The sequence below is a fragment of the Falco cherrug genome, chromosome 6 (genome assembly GCF_023634085.1).
Source record: "Falco cherrug isolate bFalChe1 chromosome 6, bFalChe1.pri, whole genome shotgun sequence".
Lineage (NCBI taxonomy): Eukaryota > Metazoa > Chordata > Aves > Falconiformes > Falconidae > Falco > Falco cherrug.
This window is the reverse complement of record NC_073702.1, coordinates 57,337,233-57,353,740: the sequence shown is the minus strand read 5'-3', so window position 1 is coordinate 57,353,740 and position 16,508 is coordinate 57,337,233. Positions and strand designations below refer to the sequence as shown.

Below are 16,508 nucleotides of genomic sequence, written 5' to 3'. Positions count from 1 at the left end.
ACCAAGCAAACTAACGCACAAAACTTAGTTCTCAAAGGGGTGGATCATGATCTTAGTACCGATCTGCACCAGGAAGGTTCTGTCAGCACCCTGGTGCTTGATTAGCACAATCGGATTTTTTTGTTGTTTTTTGTTCCGTGCTTTAGAAGGTCCTTGAGAGTTTGATTTCTAACTGCTCACTACAGCAATGCAAGTCAGGAGGAATGCTCGACTTATGGCTCACAATGTACAATAGAATTGCTTTCTATTCATGCTTACAGTGCGTAATAGAATTGCCCCCCTCCAGAAGGTAAAATCACGTTTCTCTTTTCAAACATTTCACATCTTTGCTTCTTCTCTACAGCCTGTCACCTCCCTTATTTAAGAACACACCCTAGGGCTGATTAAGCTATCTCCCCAGAGGAGCTCTGCTGCAGCAGATTGTACTGTCTTCACATAGTGTTCACACAGACACGCATTAGGATAGTAGAAAAAGCCCCTACAAATAGAAACATATAGAAAAGATGTACAGAAATAGAGCAATACTTGCTCTTTCTGAAGATGATGTTCTGTGGTGTGGTTTCATGCTGCTGTTTATAAGGCAAGGGATGTAAATTACACTTGTGAAGTAGATCAGCTTCTACTTCAAGCACTAATTGGCTTTCTGAAGATATATCTTGTAATACTGAGATCTACACACAAGTGTGTTTCCTAATAATGCAGGTTTCCATAATGAAAATACCAAGGTGAACAACTTTAAAAGGGGAAAGAAAAGGAAAACCTTTAAAAATGCAACTACTTCTAGGAACTCACTTCTCAAATCTGCTTAGTTATTGTTAATTGTAAGTTTGCTTGGTTGCTTTTTACTTAACCAGAGCACCATCAGCATTCATGCCGTACTACAAATCACCAGGGCTGAAGAGATTAGGCTGTATCCCAGACCCAACACAATGCACAAAGGCAACAGCTGACATGCCAGATTGCATGAAAGCCTTTTTGTAGAGATAGTGGAGGAAGGTTGTGTGACAAAAGGAGGAGAGCAGAGTACTGCAGGGGAGGAAAGGCTTTTAGCTAACATTATTAGCAAGTGCTTCCCAAACCCAGCAAATCCCAGGGAGCTCAGGCCTCTCCTCTCCAAAAGGGCTCTGCAAGTATTCCAGAACTCCTTTACTGGCTCAGCTCACTTTGCAATTTGCTAATACTCAGTGTCCCACTGGGAAAGCAGTAATGAAAACATTATTAAGGGTTTAATTCTAACTGTGCTGAGCACTGTGAAGCATTAACAAAGGAGCGGTCATACACAGCCAGGTATCCGATGCTAGACAGTCTGTAGGCAGTCTCCTAAGGCAGACGCCAGAGGTTGGTAAGACAATGTTGTGTTTATACATTGAATCTGAGACTGTCCCAGGCACCTGGGTTCAGGCCTTAAGGACGGGCATTTCAGGGAACATCCTGAGGGCAGTCCATGGACTTATAGGGGAAGCTGGGTCAACACAGTCTGAAGTTTGCATGGGAAGTCCAATTTTACGTTAGAAACACAGCCCATCCCTCAGCACCAACATGAAAAAAGTTGAAAACGCGCAGTATGTAGGAAAGGCTCTGTTACCCTAGAATGTCTTCACCTCCCTCTGAGAAAAATGGAACCAAACATGATGAAAGGAGAACAAACGACTGACAGCTAAACCCAGAGAGGCCATGAGACTGTAACTTCTAGAATAGGATCTCATCACGATTCACCCCTCCCTACAATGCTCCTTTGAAAAAGCTCCACAGAAAATACCGAGGTAAGTGGTGATCAGTAGAAGGTATAAAAGTAGTCTTGGACTGCCTTCAGGCTTAAGAAAGGTATCTGTGTTTTTTCAGACTTCTCAACTATGAATCCTCTCCTGAAGTCACACCACACACAGAAACCATCCATCACTGTCTTAGGTATACCACTCACTTCCAGTCCCCATGCCCAAGGAAGCAGTGGAGACCTGAGCTCAGATCTGAAGAGGCATACACTGCTGCCAAGCTAGCCCGGGATCAGCCTCTGAACATCAGCTGCAGCCTTGCATAAATGTTTCCCTTTTCATTTTATGAAATTAATTGAGTCTACCTTCTGAGACATAACAGATCCGATCTCCCATTAGATGAATTTATGTAAGAAAAGTACATAAAGCATTACTAAACATAAAGAGGCAGACATCAAAAAGCTGAAAAGACCGAACTACTATTCTATTCCTGAGCTGTTTATACCTTATTCACCTTGTACTGGCCCTGCCTGAGACAGAATAGTAGATGAATACAAAATGAACCCCGATTTGACTCAGTATGCCTGTTTTTGTCTTCCAGGTCAAGAGAATTAAAATCTGGGTCTCCTGTATTCCAGAGGAAGGTCATACTCCTAGGCTCCTAGACACATGCCATCCCTGCCCTTAAAAAAAAAATCTGTTGCATGGCAATACTGAAAAAATATGTATTAAATGTAATTAATGTACAAAGTAACTGAAGACTTAACAAGCAGAAAAAATTTAGAAGTTTGAAGGGCAGCAAAATCCTCACAACTTAAATTGGAAATAAGAGGTTAAGGTAGGTAATATAAGCACCAAAGTGTAGCTGAAACCTTAAGAACACTTTATTTCCATGTTACAACCACAACACCACCCCTAGTAAGAAATCACAGCCACCATGGGCCACATCCAATTTTGTGTTAGTCATCCAAAGCAAACAAGAGCTACAGCAAATGTTCTTGCTGTACATTTTAAAATGTTCTCAGATGCACTACATGTTACAAACCCTCCACCTTTGATCAGAGGATTCCTTCGCTCTGTGACATCTCACTGCGCCCACAAACTACCAACTGTCACATCGCATCACATCACCAGCAGCAACGCACATGAGAAGAAAACCTTGTTTGCCATAACAATGCAACCTAACAAATCCCACCCGTTAAACATGTATGCTTGCTTCCTCAAAGGCAACACTTGCTGTGAGCTAACAGTTACGCTTTCCTTTGCTAGCGTATCTCACAGCTACTTGAAGCTGGAGCAGATACAGTGAAAGCGGAAAATGCAAACAAAAATGTAATTTCTCAGTTTTTCATACCTGGTTTTATAGTACTCATGTTACTGAACTGTTTCAACAGGTATAATCAGTTCCCTGGGCAGAATTAAGAACTGTGCTGGCCCTTACCTCATCATTTCCTGGACTTTGGGGTTTCAATTATATTCAGCATTCTGACAAGGCAAAGGCACTGGTGAAGTTTACTAGGGAGGAACAAATACCATCCTCTATTTTATGCATTTTAAAAGCTCCTACCACTATGCTTCTGAAACCCATGATGGAAAAAAAAGGATGCCTAAAACATTAAACATGCTGTCAGCAACCTGGAGTTTATTCCCATCCCTGTTTGACTCCCAGTGTCACATAAGGACACAGCTCCTGACTTCCAATCTTCTTTTGGCTGGCGTGAGACTGGCACACCACGGAGGGAGGCAGCCGGCATCACACAGTGGTGCAGAACCTGGTTCTCAGCTATAGTTATACTGAGAAAGGGCAGCCAGAACTGCAGATGACTTACCTCCCCAACAAATACTTTGGCCTCCTGTTCTCAAGCCACCAATCAACATAAATAATAAGCAAACCTTCTGCCTTTGGGTCATATAAGTTCCCACACCAAATCTGCTACCTTCTTCTATAAATTTTGGTAAATATGAGGGGATTGAATCAAAGCAAAATAGAAAATTCTCCAAAAACAAGAGCCAAAGGCCTTGGGATACAATTAGAAGACATCCATAATTTTACCACGCTGTAGAGAAAAGTTATAGAAATAATAAGAAATCTTCAAATAGAACTAGACATTCTTGCAAAACATAGATGCAAGACATTCAGACACATGAGAAGCAATGGCCATGGTCAGCCTCATGTGTATTTTGGCCGACTGCCATGTCATTACTTAGTGAAGACAGCAAGAATACAGTATCGATATTAAAGGCTTTCAACCAACCATCCAGACCAAACATGCAATTATTTTAGGCACAGGAAAGAAGAGACGTTAAAGAAAAAAGAAAACCACCAGTAAAATGGTAACAGAAAAAAGGTTGTCAAGGGCCAAACCTTTGTTTTAACCAGCAAAGAAAAGAAGAACAAAGTTGACGTACAATCCCATCATATACTTTCCCAAACATATGTTTTTCTAATATACTCATCAATATGGCATCAGGTTAATTAACTTGTTAAATTAAGAAACAGCCATGCTATGCTGACATGTGGCCAAACCAGCTTTTTAAAACAATCACTGCTGGGGAGTGCAAGTTCAAGAATTTGTTAGAGGTCAGGTATGACACTGCCTGTGGATACGTGTTTTTATCACACACATGAAACTGTCAGCTGGGCATGAAAATTTGATGATCTTGCTTGCAAGTAGCAAAAGCTCAGGTGTAACTAGTTTAGGATTTTAAAACTTTGCTTGGTAAGTTCTGCCAGGACAATCCACAGTGGCAGCAGCTCCCAAATGCATGCTGGATCTTAAGTGAGCAAGAAAGCCAGTCTGTTGTCCACTTCTTCCCTGTCTTCCTACTTTACCTTCTCAACACTCCAAATATAATCCCTGTCCCATCACTTTACCTGCACGTTGCACCTCATTGTCTCACTCCATCTTCCTTACACTTCCCCAGCATCCAAAGGGGCACAGGAGATCCCAGTGTTGGTGGTGGGCTCTTGCAGCAAGTGACTGTGACTCGGGCAGCTGAGAGAGAGTTACACAGGTAATAGCTAGAATCTGATCTCCCTTCTCCTCTTGCAGATGCATGCAAAACCCAACTGAAAAACCAAATGTGCTGCTCTTATACACAAAGTGCTGCTGAGCACATGTAGTAGATGGGATGTTTTCAGTCAACTAAAGTGTTACAAAAAGTTAAAATCAAGCAAGGGAGAGTTGTGATTATTGAATTTATTGCATCAGAGTAAGAGCTACCCATTCCTTTATCTGCACAACAAAAGCCCTGATTTGTGATTAAACAGAAGTCTATTATTTCAGGTTGGTTCAGTGTACCACAAAAATGAAGTAATATTTTCTAGACAGCATACTACATCTCTGGCTTTGGAGCAAAAAAAAAACAAACCACAAAAAACAAGCGTGACAGTGTATGGCTGAAACACAGTAATTGTTAACCGTTCAGATGAGGCAGAAGTGGGTAGCTGGATGTGAAAGCATTTCCACAGAAGTGAGAAGTCACCTTGAATCTTTCACTGGAGGCAAAAGTATTGCCATAGGCATCTAGAGTTCAGTACAATTATAGGATCTGAGTAGCTGGGATCCCCTGTATTGTCCATCATGGCACATGAAAATCAAAGTCCATCTGTGCCTGAGGAGATGCAAACCTCTGAAAGCATCTTCAGCCAACAGCAGGATAAAGCTCTTCCTACAGCCACAAAAAGCCTAAGCAAACCTATGATCAGTGGCTGCAGCACATGCTGGGAGCGCCTACCCTGCCCAAGAACCCAAGTCCTGGTGGTGTCCTCTGATGCTTCCAGCACCTGTGCTGCAAATGCAGCCAGCCAATTAATTCTAGGACCTTCAGTTCCTCGGCTCGGGCAGGGGTGCTGAGGGATCATGCCTCAGGCAAGTGGGAGCCCTACAAGCTGGGCCATAAGAGCATTAACTGGGACTCCAGGCGCTGTTAGCCTGCAGCTTGGGCAAGGACCATTGCACAAGTAGTCAAGCACTGCTGCACATGCGTGCTGTCTTCAAAGGTTCTTGCGGCACTCGCTGCTGTTTGGAAGTCTCCAGGCTCACTGCCTTCTCCCCATTTTCTTTAGCATGGCAGGTGGCCCTGCAAGTTTTGAAATGTACTTAATGCTCAATCCAGCTCTGATAGCTGCATTCTGAATCTTAAGAGCCAGAAAGATATACCAGATATCATGTACCTTCCCATTTAATATATCTAAAACGTATCCTCTCCACTATGCACAGACAGATGTTAATGTATGTTTGAGAAACTGCAGAACTTCCTTAGCATTAAGATACAAATTTGTGAGGCCCTTTATATGAATGCTCCTTGGCCATTTGCTGCAAAACTCATCCTTACCTTTTCAAAAATCTTTTAACAACAAAAGTAACTCCTGAGTATAGCCTTGAAAACAAGACCTGAATATGAACCACTGCCCTGACACTGTCACAAAGCCACAGAAAGCCTGAAATTAAGAGTACCGACTAAAATAAAGGCTGCAGTTCATCCCTGCAGAGACCTAACCTGGAAACCTAAATACTGATATTTAATTACATGACAAAATTGTGTTCTAATAGTGACAACTTGTCTTGTGCAAGTATTTAGTCTCTCAAAATATTCTTAGGACCATAAATCTTATTGGAAAGGCTAGGAATACTTTCATTAGTCTTTAACTGCAAAGTGTACAGGGGTTTATTTTAATTAAAAAAAACCCCAGTTCTAGCCTTGTTCAATATTCCAGTACACAAGCCTTCCATGGTTATTACAGAAATTCATCTTGAAACAACTGCATTAACCAGTCATTTTTGCAATAAAAATGAATTTTGAAGCAGCAAGGTACTGTGGGAAGAACGTTCTGCAGAAGAAATATGCGGTACTACACAAAAACAATTTAGCTAGTCAACAAAGCTGCTGATGAGCAGTTCCCAGTCCTTACTTCAATTTTCGTGACAGACACTGTTGGAATTAGACCCTCAAAAATAAGACAGCATCCTCCAAAAAGCAAGTTGGGATTAATTAATCCATCTCTGGCTATCCAGTGCAGTGTCTCATCAGTCTCTTTTTATTGCTATACCATCAAATAATTAACTCTGTAATCCATAAAGGGATTATCTAGACAAAACAGCTAAAGATTTTTCTGAAGTTCAGCTATGTTACTATATCCTCTGTTGCTGAACTCTCTCCCCCTCCCCCAATTCTCTGAAAATATTAACAAGTAGCTTCATCCAGAGAAGAGTTAGTCATCATTTCACTTATCTTTCAATCTCAGATTAATTGTATAGGCCTTAAAGGATCAAAAAACCCGAATTAAACATTTAATTAATAACTCCTTGCTAATTATATTTAGCAGATTTTTGAACTGTAGCAATGCAGCGAATATTGGCCAGCCACAACTGTTCTGCGCTTTCCCAGCACATCTTGCTAGTGTTGATTCCCCCTGATCCTCTCCCGTATCTTCTCTCTCATGGAGAGCTGCTCATGTTTCTGCTCTATGCAGAGAAAGAGTAAGACCTTTAGACATCACAGCAATTGCTGCTTCAGAGCTGTGGCACCATGAAATGAGACCTCCAAATAGAAAATACTGTAAAACCAGTAACACTAAGGATTTGTCCTACATACTTTTGGTGATAGTCTGTGCAGACTGGCATCATAAAAACAAACCCCCAAATCTTTTCTCTTCCTGAAAACCTTTTAGTCAAAGATATTCACTTGACAGATGCTTAAATGGTAACCACTAAAGAATATAAAAATGAAGACAAAATGGTTTAAGTTTCCTGGGGAAACTACGTCCCTTGTCTTAAAATATCCTAGATGCATTGCACAAAGCTGCTCTGCAATCCCAAATTCCAATAGGGTAAGAGAAGACTCTGCACATTAATGTTCTTTCCTATTCATGATCTTTAATTTGTAACCTTTGTGACAGGAACGTAATGCAAAGAAAGTCCAGTTACTATCTTAATAAGCCCATCAGAAATTCACTCCTTTCAAATCTTTTCAGCGATTAAAAAAATACCAAACAAACCAAAACAACATACCTTCTTTACTTGAGGTTTAAATTAATCAAAATTATACTCAAGAACTAAAAATAATAATAAAATCATCCTACCAAGCCTCCCAAGTACAGAGTGTTCTAGGCACACTCTATAACTCTGTGTCAAAGGAGTAGGCTTGATGCCAGCCTTAAAAAATCCCACCAAGAGCTCACTTTTCTCACAGCTCTTTTCAAACTGCCTTACAGATCATATGGATTTTTATTCACAGTTACTTAATTATTTTATAATACTCTTAGTGAATCCATCCCCCCCCCCCATTCCCCCAAAAAGCTAAGAATCAAACTCTACATAAAATAGCATGGACAAATATCTCAAGTCTCCCTTGCACGTCTTGCCTTTACCACCTGTGTTCGCTGCCCTCCAGCCCGATTTACCAACGCATTTTGTGGAACCCTAAAGATCAGGGTCAAAAGCAGATCCAAGAAATAGACTCCTAAGTACAGATGTATTTTCTTTAGCTGGAGTTAAATGTTCTTCTGGGTTGGCTGGGAAGCTCCAGGGCCCCTTCCAGAGGGGAACAGATGGACCTAAACAGTGAGAGATGATCTCTTCAAAGGAAACCTTAAAATAATCACTTATAACACAACTCCATCATGCTTTCTCATATCACCCAGAGTCAAATGAAAAGCAGAAGAAAGAACGACAAACTCTTATTTTCATCTAAAGACACAAAACATTTGGCTGATGCTAAAATTCTGAGAAGTGGAGCCCTGAATCAAAAAGGGAAGATGTAGTAAAAAGAGAAGAGTTGGAGGCAGAGATGGAATGCAGGGACATTGGAGCAGAAACCGCTGAACAGACATGAGCCGTTTAAGGAGAAATATGGTCTCCAAAAATAAACAGGAGCTTCAAGTGTGGATAACTTCACCGTGTGTTGCCCAAACACCAGGACATTCAGTGGAAGATGAGCCTCCAAAAGCGACAGTGTCAGTTCAAACAAGCTGCAAGATTATCAGTTTCAAAAGAAGCCACTCCAGGGAAGAAGAACAGAAACAATACTGTTACTAGAAGATCCTTTGGATAACAGGAATTGAATTATAATAGGTACAGAAATCTGCATGCCCCAAGAAACAGCACCTCACCATCAGCAAAGTCTGCACTGAGAAAAATTAAGAAAAGGCCTGTCAGCAGCAAGCAGGAGCACGGTAAAGCAGCAGAGCACACCCTCTGTGATCTGGCCAGGCCCAGACTAAAACTGGTCCAGGCATGACTGTGTAAGAATAACCAGAGAAGTGAAAAAAGGTTTATTTCTTAAGCACTTCCCTGATCAAAGGATAGGAGCTAAAAGAGGGCCAGAAAGACTGTTAGTTTGAGAGAGGGATTATGGAAGGAAAGAAACACAGGGAAAGAAGCTGTTGCTAGTACCCTGCAAGGGGAGCAGGGCAGTCTCAGACAAGACAAGGTAGGTAAGGCCCCCCAAAAGGCTCCTGCAGGTGATGCTCGCTGTCATACTGACTGCCATCCATGCAGATGGCTCTTCCAATCTCATTCTGGACCAGAATCTCCCAGAAGTCAGCTACAGATGGAGGTGCACCCAGCAGACCTGGATTAAGGGGTTTAAATCTAATTTTTTACCTCAGGCTCAACACTTTCCCACTGGTGGCTTCACAGAAGCTGGAGAGAGAAAAGCATGCTATAAAAAGCTACATTTCTTCTAAAAGGGATAAACAAAGCTGAATATTGGAAATTACAAAAAGACTTTTTCTGTAGCAGGAATGAAAAATTGAATTAGACAACAGAACACAGGGAAAGAAACAGGGGCCCAAAAACGCATGACTGCTTAAAACTCCACAAGCAGTATTAAATGGAAGTAAGATGAGCCTGGTTTTTTTTTCCTGGTTATTTTTCAACAGACTGACAGGAAAGAAAATTATTTGGCCAAACCGCAAAGCAAATCTGTCCGTTCCCAGGATGATGCATCCCGAGGTCCACATGTGATGCTCACAGGAGTTCCCGCAGCCAGGGGTACTATCTGCCCCACAGTGGGCTGGGGGTGCGTGGGGGTGGGCAGCACAGCACAGGGGGACTGCAGAGATGGGGACAGGATTGGCCGGGGGGCTCATGCAGACCCCCACTGCTGGCACATAAGGCATGCACACACTGCACAGCCCCTTTGCAAGCTGCCAAGCAACATAAAAGCTATGTGAGCCACACACGTTCCCTTGTCCCCATTCCCGTGCCTAAGCATTCCAGTGAGCTGAGAAGACCCAGAGAAGAGCAGAAAAAGTAAATTAAAGGCCTTTCCCAAGTGGGAGAGACATGGACTTTTTACAATTACACAGTTTGCAACAGTCCCCAGTCTATGGATGCTGCCTTGGATCCATCTGACGACACCCACTGTGCACACACAAGGAAGGAACAGTATGGCTTTACAAAGGCTAATGAATGCACACAGGGCTCATATCACAATTTAAGAGTACAGAACCAAGAGAATAAAGCAGACAGCTACACCAGGGAGCTGTAATTCCCCTGAAGTGTGTAGTATAAACTCTGAAAACGGCATGAATCACCAGAGCCATAAAGCGGGACTAAAGCCCCATTGTTCAAAATATAGTGCTTGGATCCTCCTTTCTCCCCGCAGTTGTACGACAGCAACCCACAGGGTACCACTCCATTTCTCTTCCCCTGCCAATGACCGATGTCTTTCTTACATCCTTCTCCTCTTCTGACTCCCAGCCATGACTTTATTTTGTATTACCCTAGCACCAATGGGTCCCACGCACACTGCAACCTCCATTACCATACACTTATTTTCAGAGTAGTTCTCCTCTTGACATAGCACTTGGGTCTTACCCATAAAGCAGGTTTTAGCTATTCTTTACAGACTGCCAGATTCTCCATACACGAGTGAGTGAACGCCAAAATAATGCTCACATAAAAATTACTCATGCTGGAAATCTAAAATGTTACATGAGTCCTTCCTTCCAAAAAAGGAACTACAGCTATTTGGATTTCATTCAAGCAAACAGTTTCAACAACAGATATCACTTTTAGACTAAAGCAAAAATTTCCATTAGAAAAGATCAGTGATATTTTACCAGATTATTCAATGAAAAAAGGTAGAGGTTTTTTACCTTGGAGGTAAAGCTGTTTGATAATTGAAATCTTCAGTCAAATCTGAATGCCAGTATTTATCTGGAAATCAAAAAGTACACTGGAGCTTCTTTCAAATGGAAAATAATGTGTTTTTTAAATTATGTGCACACTTGCATGCCGCATATACACCCATGTTTATAACTTCAATTTCCCATATCTTTATTTCCATCACATATGCTTATCAAGACCAAAGAAAACAACAAAATTCTGGACCAAATTCAAGAGTCTCTTAAAGCAGCAACATTTCAGTCATGTTCTCTGCTCATCTCTGCTGCTGATACCGAAAAGGGAAGGGAAGCTTCCCAACACTGTCTCAGAGCTTGGCATCTAAAATGTCAAAAAGGCAAAGATTGCCTCAATCATCTGAACTCAGCCAACTGGAAAGGAACTGCCTTTCCCAACATCAACCCTAAGAGATGCAAGGTTCGAGTTGCTCTAATACTTTATGATGGATTTGATATATCATATTTCTGCAACCCACAGCATTAAAGGATTTTAAATACATCATAACATCACACTACCTAACAACCCTTCACAAGACCTAGGGTAACAAGACACACTTTGAAATTCAGCTGTCTCCGCACGCAGTGCTACTGATGCTGCATTTGCACATCCTACATAACTTCTGACTAAAGCAAAGTGAGATCATACACTTATTTGAAATCACTGGTGATTAAATTATAATGAAATGTTGCCATTTTGTCAGGATACCAGGTTAATAGTTTCAAACAAAACATGCTGAGGGTTGTGGGGGTTTTTTTGTAAATTATCACAGTGGCTGTGACCTAAGGTTTAAGTTTTCCAGGTACGATACAAGATTTCAGAACTCAGAGCTTTTTGTTGATTTGGTGTTTTGGGGGGGGGGTTGTTGTTGGTTTTGGGGGGGAGGGGGGAGCACAATGAAATATCTCAAAAAAAGACATAAATAGGATAGAGAATTTACCATTGAAATTCAACATTTAAATCGTAAGTTAGCTTCTTCACCGCTTTACTTTTTAATACAGCACATTATGTTGACAGGGAACTAAAGCCAGCTTCAAATCACTAACTGATAGTATGTTCAGACAAGCTGGACAAGAAATAGGAACATTTTCATCAAACTGTAACAGATTCTCCATAAATATGCCTAAGAGTGTGACCAGTTATCACCAAAAATATAATTTTCCCTGGTATCTTTTTATTTACAATCTTTCTCTTTCACACACACACACAATTCCACACTATTTGAAGTTATTGTTTTTTCCTCAGTCTATACATTTGCTTTTTGTTTATGAATATGAATGCATCAGCACACAAAACAGAACTGGAGAATAACACCTAGTAACAGACCATAGATACAGTGGAAGTTCTTACACATACAACAGTTTAAGCACAGTAGGAATTTAATGCAAGAATTCATAATTTGATTTATTCTTACTGTGACTGCAGAGTTACAGCAGTAGCAATTCATTTCTTACTAACTACAGAATCCAGGAGGAAGTAGGAAGTTGAAGCCACCAGGGTTTACAGGTTCGAAGTCTGCAGTCTTGTTTCACACAATTATGGCCAAGTCTGGAAGGAAAAGGAACACAAAGATCCAGCCTGCAGGGCTCCAAATACTCACTAAGACATTGAGTTGCTTTGGATTAGACGGCAAAAATGATACAGTGGGTGAAGGAGAAGACTGGAAGTTGCAATTGTGAAGGCAATGCTTACAATGAAAGTAGGTTGAGATCCACAGAGCAATGTCTGCTCACACTTGCAAAAATGCAGGAGAATTAAGTTCTTTGGGCAACATTCAGTCACTTCAGTGAACAGTAACTGACATGGAAGATTACCTACCCTTCAGGTATCTACAATGTTAACTACATTGCTACCTGGAGTGATAAAGAGAGGAAAAGTTCTTTTCGTAGTCTTCAATAGCACGTGACAGGACTGAAAAAGGAGATGGTTAACAGGGACTCTGGAAGACGTTCTCCAGAAGCTGAGCCAATGCAAAGTCAGGCAGTTGAAAGCTGTGGCTTCAGGGGAAACTGATGCTATCAAACAGCTCCCTAGAGCCAAAACGAGAAGACTGTATTCCCATCCCCTCCTGTTATCATCTTCCTCCTTTACTCTAGCTCTAGCCAATACTATATCCCTTTACAAAACACTCTAACCCGCTGTACGAACAAGAAGTATCTGGGCTTGCTGTTGCTTTTTAGTGAGATAATTAACTCATACAGGCACCTTCACTGGTGCTTGGCAAACCAGGGGTAAGCAGTGAGATGGGAATGGGCAGCAGAGACACCCTTCTCCCACATAAAGGTGAGCTGTACGCAGGACAGCCAGCCAGTCTGTCCTTCTCATGAAGCCACAGCACAACATAATCCCACCTCAGAATCAGCAGACTGGAATACACACACCAGCTTGTGGAGCTAGCTGACTATACAGACATACATTTTAAAAAATATTATTTTGGTAGCAAAGATCAGCAATGGAATGTCAAACTCAAATACCTGCAGGCAGGTTACCTAAACTGGGGATTAGTCACTTTACAGATGCAAGCATAAGGGATATTTTCAGTACATTTGTACTCTTCGTAAACAAATTCTCCTGGAACCTTGAATGTTTCCCTACAGTGTATCAACAGCCCACTGTCTCTGCAAGAATCGATGTGGGTCCAGCTTTGCGTTCCCTAAAATCTGTCTTATCTAAGTTTTCCATTATCTGGGCTATCTCTGTTTATTGTTACTGTGTGGTACAGAATCAGCTGCAGACAGGATTGTTCAACAGAAAGGATGTAAGACTACATGGTAGAAGTTGTCCGAAATGTAGACAAATGCTGATAACAAAAATCTCATTCATCCAAGATAAGATGGTTTGGCCTCTCAAAGAAAAAAAAAAATTTGGAATTAAGTAAATTCCTACAAAAAGACAACCTCAGAAGGAAAACATCAACTTAAATTCATGCTTTGCTGCTGTTATTTATATTTCCAGTAAAATCAAACAGTAATAAATTTGAACCATATAAAAAATCCTCTGCTTGGAAGGCTGTAAACACATGAAATTCAAACCCAAATGAAAACTGGTAATTCAGAAAGGAAACAATACTAGTCCATAAATACAAGCCCCAAAATACAAGCTCTCAAGTCCATTTCTAGTAGTGCTGCAATTACTTAACCAGATGTCAAGTGTGCTAGGTCAAAAATGAGAACAGCCTTCTCAAAGGCAGGCAATGGGAAACTTTAAAAACCATAATCCATCTCCCTGAAAAGCTGTCAGAAAATTGTACTAACAAACCTCCCAGGCTCTAAAAATGTGAAGTGATGCATGACTGCAATGAAATTCTAAAATTGCCAGCTGATTTGAAGGTTTTATATACAGGTATATACATACAGACACACACACACATACATATTTTAGAGAGGAAAATTTTATATACTTAAAAAAAAAGTGATCTGTGGCATATAGCAAGCACCTGAAGCTGTGAGAACCCACTCTCAGATCTGGCTGCTGATACTTCTCCTGATGATGTGTAGCAACGTTACGGAGTTGCATCTAATGAAAAGTGCTTTGTCAGCCTGGACATTACACGAACTCACAAATATGTGAATCCCATCCTGTTACATTCATATCATGCTTTGCCCAGTGAAAGGAGCTACTATGTACTGAGGCACCCTTACTTCAAACAGCAGCAGCTCATGTACCAAAAAGCTCCTCCTGATAAAACTAAAAGCCCAAATCCTTGCGTACAGTGAAATATTTCTAAAGAAGCTAGCATGTTGTGCTCTATGTTCTGAAACCTATTCTTGGAAAGCTTACTGTAGAATACTAATATCTTTACAGCTTCGCCCCCCCCCCCCCCCCCCCCCTTTCTTTTTGAAAGGAGCAACCAAAAAGTTGGTCACAGTGGGCCTACACCTATGTAGTGGTTATATTATCTTCGGCTCATTTCATTTTATATAAATTACATTTAATGCACTAGACACATACTTGTAAAAGTAAATAAAGACAAGTCATTACAAGAACACACACAATAAGCTCTTGAATAGCAGTGTATTTCATTGTATCTCTTATTAGGCATTTTATGGAACATGCCTAACACCTTAAAATGGAACACTAAGCATGCCTACATATTTCACAAAAATATAGAAAACATCCAAATAAAATGCAGCAAGGCCAATCTGATGAATGCAGTATTAGCAGTACAAGCTTTTTCCCTTGTTAAAAGCTTGATTCTGCCATTCCTACAGATACAGGGTAGAAGTCTCCTCAGAAAGCAAGTACCTCTAAATCAATGGTGCTTTTTATGAGGTAGGATACTGCTCAGCAGCAACAAGAGTAATGAAACTGGCCCTTTGCATTTTAACTCTGCGACATCAACTACAGCTGAAGAAATTATAGTTAATTCATTTTCTGAAAAAGAAAAGGAGCTGCTGCCTTTACCTATAAGCCCATTTTGAGGTCAGTGGTAAGAGAAACAGGTAGCTTTCCATCTTTGCAGTCTCATCCTTTGCCTGGAAACACCACCTTTTAAACTGGATTCACATCGCAGCAACACACACCTGTTTTGACTGCAGCAGCAAAGCTGTAGATGTGTCTAAAGGACCTACACAGACGCTGCTCCAGTGAGATTTCTCAAAGGTATCAACATGAAATAGAAGAAAAGACAGCTCAGAATTCAAAGTTAGTTATTCTGGCTATTGGCTGGTGGCACACTGCAGATACTGCACTCAGAGGTTACTGTGATCTACTAATTGCACAAACAGATTAATTACCAAACCATCTCTGCCCCATATCTAACTGTTAGCTTACTGCCCAACAACCCACTACAATTCTTATCCAAAATCCTTAACCAACCCTGCCAACTCAATTCTACTTAACTTTATGCATTGTGCAAGTACAAGATACACTTCAAGATTCTGCATACAGGAAACTGAGAACAGGTACCTCAATTATTTGTAAAATTGCATCACTGAATCCAACATCACACTCATTTGTGCACTTCATTGAAATGGCTGCAGTGTCATGCAAAACCACAACATGCACTAACATTTGGCAGCAGAACCCACGAGCCATCTTCACAGGCACAGAGAGAATATTCATCTGCAGCACACTGAAAAAAAAATCTAGTTTTCCTGAAACTGTACTAAAAAGTGCAGTTGTCCAAACAAGTTTCATACCCACATGGTTTTACATTACTCAGTTTTACAGAAATAACTGAGATAAATAATTACAGTGTCAGAAGCCTTATCTTCCCAATTTTCATGTCAGAAAAAGTCTGAAAGGATTTTAATCACCTTGCACTTGTCTGGACAATGATTTATTCTGTTTCCACTCAGATGTTTATGATCATTATAAGGATGTTGCTCCTATAGAGACTAATACTGCAACAATCCAACAATCCATAAAGCAGCTAAGATTGAAGATGTTTTAAGACCTCCTCCTCCAGATCCAAGGTCGAGTGACCTAAGATGCTTTCACTTTTCACCACTGCCCTTACGTCAGCAATAAATGTGCAAGAGTTCATGCAAGCCCTCCCTAATCCAATTTTAAATAAACTGGCTTAAAACAAAGTAAGGGACAATTAGCCACAAGAACTGCTATTGGAAGAATAAATACATCAGTATTGTCTTAAATCACCTGTGCTATTTTAAAATCGGATTTCTCCACACCTCTGCTTTAGTAAAGATGCATCATGCTGCCA

At 40.8% G+C, this 16,508-nt stretch overlaps 1 protein-coding gene across 9 annotated transcripts in view; it reads right to left on the bottom strand.

Annotated features, from left to right (window-relative positions):
• ECHDC1 (ethylmalonyl-CoA decarboxylase 1) overlaps positions 1-16,508 on the bottom strand; it is a 41,726-nt gene that overhangs the window by 3,725 nt on the left and 21,493 nt on the right. The gene's annotated exons all lie outside the window — the stretch shown is intronic.